The following is an 8,565-nucleotide window of genomic DNA, read 5'->3' on the forward strand; positions in this document are numbered from 1 at the left end:
ATATACCTGCAGGATTGTTAAGCTGAGTGTTTGCTGGATACAAAGACCATGACACATTAGTATAACTTTTTGGGGAGTAGGAGTCATGATTTTACTGTCTAGCTCAGGCTAGATTTGAACTTGTAGTCTCCTTGCCTCAACTGCTCATGTGCTCCTTTAAGATAATGTACCACCATACCCACCTTTTGATAACTTGGAATTTCTAAATAATCTAGTCTATATCGGGACATCAGAATTCCCTGACAGTAAAGAGAGTCACAGGAAAACATTTTTAGGGTTACTGAAAGATATATCTCATACTTACGAATGCTACTGCAATTTATGAATCAGTTGACATAGAAATTTGCCAATCTGGAGTGCGGCTTAGGGCAGAAGATAGCTAAGCCACAACTATGTGTTATTGTCTGGAGTTGTAGGATCTAGAAGAACAAATGATGAACAAAAGTCAGCAAACTTCCTGGAAATAGGAAGATATCGAATCATTTATTGAGGTTGGGGACTTAAGACATGGGTATGATCATGTGGTATTAGATGACTGTGTTTTTGAAGCATTTTAACCATACACTAAAGACCACCAGAACTATTATGGCATGAACTACATATACCTAGAAACAAACCAGTATAAGCTGTCAATGGTGCATATGTGATCATACCAAAGCCAATCCATATGGCAGTCACCACAAAGTGCCAGGCTTACTTGTGTCACTGCACCTATCTCCATTCACACTTGTGGCCTAGTGTGAGTCCCTGTAACCACTTCAGAGATAAAACAGAACAGAAAGAAGGAAAAGAGAGAGAAAAAAAGAGGAAGCGGAGAGGAGAAGAGGGGCCAGGGAAGGTAAAGTTAGGAGAAGATGGATGAAAACAAGCAAGAGGTGAAAGAAGAAGAAAAAGGAGGAAGAGAGAAATCAGGTTTGTCAGAGAAAGTAACATTTGAAAAATGTTACATTTTGTTAAAATGTATAGGAAATCAGCAGTGTGAACATAGGAATTGGGGATTTCCATTGGAAACAAAAGAAAACAAGAAAACTCAAACCATGTTCAAGTAATTGAAAGAAGAATAAAGTGGTGAATGAGTAGGGATAGGTGGGAAAGTTTGGCTAGGAGAATTGGGAAAGGGAACACATCTTAGAATCCTTTAGGGAGTGTGGAGAGCACTGGAACAACAGCGCCCTCAAGGGGAGGAAAAATGGATGCGAGACAGGGGCAGAGTGTTTCTGAAGTACAGGCATATACTGTACTGCAATATATTAAAATGCAATTGATATCTTAATAATAAATGCTACATTGTTCATGAGAATCTAAACTTTCAGGAAGAAATCAATCTTTTATCTGCTGGAAGATATTTCCTACACGGTAGCTGATTCATCAGGATGGAGTGGATGTGGATCTTTGTGAAATTGAAATACTGATGGACTTTGCCCCACTTATTGACTTTTTATGAAAGATTTCTCCATAGCACACAAAGCTATTGGATAGAATTTTACTAACAGTAGAACTTTGGCAAGCTTGGCACCAATCATCTCAAACCCTGTGTCAATAACATTTGTGAAATATTCCAAATCATCGGTCATTCTAAAACTACTCACAGCACTTTATCTAGGAATTTCTTTTTGTATCTAAGTCATAACCATCATACTTTTCACAGGAGTGTTCTGTCCTTTCTGTCCTCCCTACAATCTGACACATGGGTGACAGCTTCCATTCACCAACACATCCCTAGGTGTATTCCCATGTGTCTGTGCCTGTAGCATGGGACTTTTGTTCTTGTCTTCCAAAAGGTCATGAATCCATTAGCAGCTCATCTCCATAGCCCAAACCTTCAAGTACTAGGATTGATTTAAGATTTATCTCATTTTGCAGCTCACTAATTACAACTTAATGATATTTGCTCTGATTTTTACATCTGATCTAGTTTATGCTTAAAAACCCCACCATACCTATTACCACAAAACAAATGTTCTCTCTACATGTCTAGGTGAATATGTCTTGGAATAATCCATACAATGTATAAATTTCTTGTTTATATTCCAGACATCCTGGATCAAGGATCATACAAACACCAGTGGATATCAACTATTAGGATTCAATAGCAATTCTAATCTATTTCTTTCGATGCAGAGTACTGGGGAAAGATGAGAACACATACTGTTAGCTTTATCAGAATACCACAGACATTTACTTCTCATAGTTCTGGAAACTAGGAGTTCCAAAGGCAAACAATTAGCCTATTCCATTCCTGGAATAGGTAAGATGGACTAAATCAGTGTTCACTTTGGAAGTCTGTTTCTAAGCTAAGACCCTCTCTCACATACACACACACAGGAAAGGTTTAGAAGAATGTAGTAAGCATCAGAATTCCTCTGATTAAAAGAGGAGATATCAAGGGTAATGCTGACATTGATGCAGCCAAGGGTGACGCTAACCTGCTGTAAATGTCACTTCATGCTGAAATATAGTTAAGGCACAAACATAAGGGGTTTAATGTGCTTTCCATAGGGAGACAAAATTATTTCACATATGAGAACATTTGGAAATGTAGGAGGATTAAATTCTCCATGGTTTCATTTCTACATTAATCCCCAGAGAAGTTGCCTTTGAACTCAAGAATGTTAAGGAAAGATATTAGCTATCCTCATATCTATATTCTTCTCCATTCTTAGATTAAAGAAAGATATGACTACTTATTTTAGATTTGTGCAGTCTCTCATATGCAAAAAATCTGCACAGGTCATGTGTGTGCATCTGTGTGTGTGTGTGTGTGTGTGTGTGTGTGTGTGTGTGGTGGTTTCTATCTCAAAGTGGCATATTTGAAATAATAATATGTAGAAGGAAACCATTAGTCAGGCCTCCATAGCATGACAATAAAAGAAGATTAAAAACAATGGCCCAATGTAAAACTTCTCAGGAACTGCATGTTCCTACTTATTTTTTAGGAGATCCATCCTGCTTCAATTACTTAATACCTCTACAGAGGTCCCTGGAAATGTCCTATTTAATACCCCACCACACACACACACACACACACACACACACACACACACACACAGATTTCATTGTTTCCATGGTTACTACATGTTTTTCTCACTTTTTATTTTATCTTTAGCTTACAATAATCTGGGTTATTGCTTTCTGAAAATGTCAGCAAGGCTACCAAGACCCAGTAGAGGCAGAACTGCATGTGCAGCTGCAGCACTTTCTAATGTCTGTCCCTAGAACTGACCTTGCTGCTAATGTCTGTATCAATTATTGTTCACTACCAATGGTGAGGACCCCACACAGAACAGACCAGGCATACTGCCAACTCTGCCAGGCTTGTCTCCATCAATCAACACAAATGTCTCCAGTCTGTGTTTCCAAATTATTAGGATCTTTTGATATATATATATATATATATATATATAGATATATATAACAACTCTCTCAGAAAGGAAATAAACATATGAATCATGAATACTAGACTGCATGGAGTTTACTCTCTGAAACATTTGTTGTCATTTCTTACCTGAATTCACATTTATTTAAGCATGTGTCCTGTATATATTTAGGTCATGAAGCTGAGAGGTAAGCAAGAATATAAGTGAATAAAAGGAAGTAATGTTCTAGAAAATAAAAGTATGAAGCTATTCTATGTAGGATGCTCTGAGAAGCTTTTTCTGAAGCAGTATTTAAGCCAAGATATAAAAGATAATATGAGTGAGCCAAATGGGGAGCTGAGCGTTATAGCTGAAGGAGAGAATAAATATAAAAGTTTTAGGCCAGAGAAAGCAAAGCATTTTGAAGAACTGACATGAAGTTAATTTACTACTTGATTTCTATGACTTGATATTACTTTAACATAAAGTTTTCTTTAGTGTTTATTTATTCAGCTACCTAGAAGCCATTGACTTTTAGAAATGCCTCAAACCTGCCTAAATCCTAAAATGAATATAGTTCAGGCTCGAGTTAATGTTCTTTATATTGATTAAAATATTCAGGAATTTAAAACACACAAACAAAAACTAAATCAAAGGAAGCCAAGAAAGTGCCTAAAGCATACAAATAAACTGAAGCTCAAATATCAGGTTAGATTCTTAAACTAGATTAAAGCAGAAACAATAACTTTCAGTGTGCAGTCAAGCATGCAGGAGAATGGAAAGATAACTCACCACCACTGCCTCCTAACAACAAGTAGAAAGCTGAACAAACTGAGAAGCAACAATTCTTAAAACCACAAGAGTGAAGTAATAAGAGATGCCAGCTCCCAGGGCAAATCTCTGCGCTCCTAACCTTCATAGACAAAGAGGGGAATGAACCATTTGTGACTGGAGAAATGGCTGGCTAGATGAACTCAAGACTTTAGAACATACTTGGGGCAAAAGGGTTTGTGAATAAAACTTTCCATTGAAATAAGAGCCAGGATGGGAAAACTGAAAGAAAACTGGAGATTGGGTGGTGATTCCAGGTGTGTAAGTTTGGAGGACTCTCAATAATCGGATAAAGTATCTGTGCCTCTCTATTTCATAAATTACCAGTGCTGGATATCTATCAAAATCAAACAGTGAATACTGGAGAAAAATCTCTCCCTCTCTCCCACGCCCTCTCTCTTCCTTTCTCCCCCTTCTCTCCCCACTCTCTTCCCCTCTTCTCTCTCCCATCTTCCTCATCATAATATTCTGCTTCACAAACAGCAGAATGTGACTGTGGACAGAATCCAGGCCCCAAGAAATTCCTTTTTCTTTTCTTTTCATGGGTATTTTATCACAGTGATGGAAAGCTAGCATATCACGTGACCTTGCTGAAGAACAGTAGGTAGCCCCAGCTAATTCCAGCCCTCACAGTGGAGGAAGGAAGGAAAGCACTCCTTGTAATATTCCCCTAGTCACCTTGTCCACTGAAGGAATTTAAACTGAGAAACACTTATGACATTCCCCATCCTGAACTTTAAATAAAGAACAGAAAAATACAATAGCCAACACAAGTAAGGCCAAAAGGCCAAAAGTGACACATGATCCAAATTCAAGTTTATAACACTAAAAAAATTAGTCATTACGGGTAGTATGATATTGGCAAAATAAGAGACAAATGCTCAATGTAACAGAGCCCAGCAGAAGACCCAAATAATCAGGGTATTGTTGACAAATGAGCAAAATAAATGTAGCATAAATGTCGAGACATTCCAAAAAATAATGTTTGTGGTGGATATTCAGGGGTCAAGTACTTTTGTTTTGAAGTATCTGTAAGAAGGTTGTAAAGATTGCCATGGAACTTGGTGAATTGAGTGGAAATAATTCACCTTTAGTCAGAGAAGTCAGCATCCAATTTCTTAAGGGCATGGACAAGACCAAAAATCTACAGTATCCTTCCTCTTTTCTGGACATGGAATACTCACTTGTGCTGTCATTGGTCATCAGAACCGGGATCTCACAGCCTGTTCTGGGACTTCTTAACAATCATACTTTCATGGGCCAAAATTTCTGATAAATCTCTCCATCTATCTGTCTATCTATGTATCTGCCTATCTAACTATCTATCCTCCTGTCCATCTATATCCTACATATTTTCACTCTCTGGGGAAATCTTGACTAATATAGGGTTGAACAAATGTGCAATCATATGCCAGAAAATGAAACAAACACAAGCTATATAATCATCACAAAACAACTAAAATAGATGATAGACCTCAATGCCAAATTACAAAATTTCCTAAAACAAAACACCAGATGTAATAATGATCCGTGGCATCTTTAAAAAGGCATGAAATGGGAGATATTATTTTTCAAATAATTACATTATAAAGTACTAGTAGCAAAGTTATATAAAAACAAAATTGAGCCATTTGAAATTAAATTATACAGTCTAAAAATAAATCAAAGACTTAATGGATACCTTGCCAAAGAAGATATATGAATAGCAAGTAAGAATGTGAAAAGAAGTTCCAAACTGTGTGAGCAGGATACCCCAATCAAACAGCAAAGTGTAGCACTACCTGCCTGTAAGAACGGACAAATTCCAAAAGGCTGACATTACCAGAAACAAAGTGTGATGTAAGAGTCATTGCAGGTGAGGACAAAAAATTGTAGAGTGACTTTGGAAGAGAAAGTGGCAGTTTCTATATAAAATGACAAAATGGGCCAATTCATGGAGACAAAACATGGCTTAGTACTTTCAAGAGACTGGAAACAAAGATTAGAAGGGGAAAATTGTGTGGATATAAGGGTTTATAATTGCAACAACTAAAGGTAAAATCAGATGCTAGTAAGAGCTGTGAATTTAAAAATTGAATTATGCAATTTAAATAGATATATTTTAGATATAAATGGGCATTTGCTGCTCAAAATTTTTTAAAGTATAATAAATCTTAAATAAGATGATACTCATTGAATTATCACTTAGTGGATAAAGTTAAATGTCAATAGAATTACATCATCAGTAAGTGAACAATGCACATATAAATAATACTTTAGACAATTACAAAATATTATAAATTTTTACAATGTAAAAATTACAGTGTAATTTTCTGTAATAGATTGAAATAAAGTGAAATGAACAATATAAAATCAATCAATCAATAACACTAGAAGCTTCAACAAGAACTCAAAAGGCTACCAAGGAACTGAAGAGTAAATAAAATATCATTATAAAGCAGTTTAAATTTCTTATTTCATAGACAATCTACTGAAGCATAATTTCAGTAACAACTTTTCTGAAGGTAATAAGATGTCAAGACAGAAAGTTAAGTTCAGCATTCTCTATCCAGAAGAGAGGAAAGATACTGCATTTTTTTGCCCTATTTAAGTGTATTATCTCCACTCAATTCTCCAAGTCCTATGGCAATCTTTAGAACACTCTTACAAATACCTCACACCAAAGTTAGTTGATCCCTGCAATATCCACCATGAATATTATTAGTTAGAATGATTGTATTATACACTCAATTGAGTTCTGTGTCACAAAAGTTTTTCTGAGTATTGATGCTTTCTTGAATATTCTGATATCTCAGCAAATAAATATCTTCTTAGTGTAAAATAAAATTTATAGGATACAACAATCTACAAAATATTTTTTAAAAATCCTCTTAAAAATATTCCTAGCCATGAACAAGTGGTTCATGCCACTAGTAATTTAGAAGATTGAAGTAATTTAGAAGGACCATAGTTTGAAGTCCCCTGAACAGCAAAGTCTGTGATATTCATACCTTCAGAAAACTGCCCCCAAAAATTACAGAGTGAGGAAAAGTGGAAGGAGTTATGATGCAAGTGGTAGAGCACTAGCTTTGAGGAAGAAGAAAAAAATTCGGTGCAATCTGGTGAATATAATGTAACCCTTCTATTAATTACCATAAAAAATATATGAAAAAAACTCAGTGCACAGGCCATGAGTTCAAGTCTCAGAACAGCGAAGAAAATGTATTTTTATGTATTTTTAGTATTTAGTATTTTTAGTACATTTAGAGAATATATATGCAAATACGTCTAGGGATTGCCATTTCAAAACCATTCAGAAATGACTAATTAAAATCCTCTGGAGCCCTTTGAAATCAGGCAATTGGAGTGGTCACTGTGGATCACTGTACAATGGAATAGCAGGCCTTGTGCATGTGTTCAGGCTCCTACTTCAGACACATCTGTCCCAGTAGTAATTTGCTTATTAGAAAAAATAACCTTTGCCAAAACAGGCTGAATTATTATGTCAGCCATTTATCAATGCTGTCATTATTTCATGAAGACAAATCCATCTTACTGGAAAAAAATCCAATTTCAAAAACAAAGAATCCTTATTCATCATTAATGCAAGTACTTATTTTACATATTTATGAACTCTAAATATTTCCCCTATATTCTTTATGAAGAACCCTAGTAAGTTTCAAAGCTGTGACACAGATCCATACAACACATTGCACTTCAAAGTTTGTTTTTAATCTAGTGGAACAGAATAGAATGTAAAATGCAATTCATAATATTGACGACAAATTCTGCAATTCACATTCCCATATACTATAAAGAAAGACCAGCTAGATCCGCTGGATCGTTAGGTGAGGAAAAAATGTTTCTCAAGAAATTAAAATTTTATTTCCTTTTTTTCAAAGAAAATACGAATTTTAATAGAAAATCAAGTGTGTAGTAAGAGCATTATGATAAAATGTGCTTAAATTTAGGCATGTTGTAGCACCATGTCAGGTCTTGCCTTCATTGTAAGTCGCTGTGTGTGTGTGTGTGTTTGTGTGTGTGTGTGTGTGTGTGTGTGTGTGTGTGTGTGCGCGCGTGCGCACGTGTGTGCCTGTGTGTGCTGAGAGCATCTTGGTTTTTCTCCTATGCTACTTCTGCTTTGACAGGCTTGATGGAAGGGAAAGCCCAGTCCACAACCAGTCGTTTGACAGATGATAATGCACGGTGAGGACCAAGGCTTACCACTTCTTCATCCTCCTCAGAGGCGGCTCTATGAGGGATATGTTGACACCTAATGTGTGTCGTATTATAAGGTCTAATTCTTCTATTTGTCTCTTTACTAATTTCAGTAACGTTTAACCCTAAGGACTTATTTTTACCTACTTGAAGTTATATGATATATAGTTAAATTTTATTT

Source organism: Megascapheus bottae, chromosome 20 (assembly GCF_031878675.1).
Source record: "Megascapheus bottae isolate mThoBot1 chromosome 20, mThoBot2.hap1, whole genome shotgun sequence".
Lineage (NCBI taxonomy): Eukaryota > Metazoa > Chordata > Mammalia > Rodentia > Geomyidae > Megascapheus > Megascapheus bottae.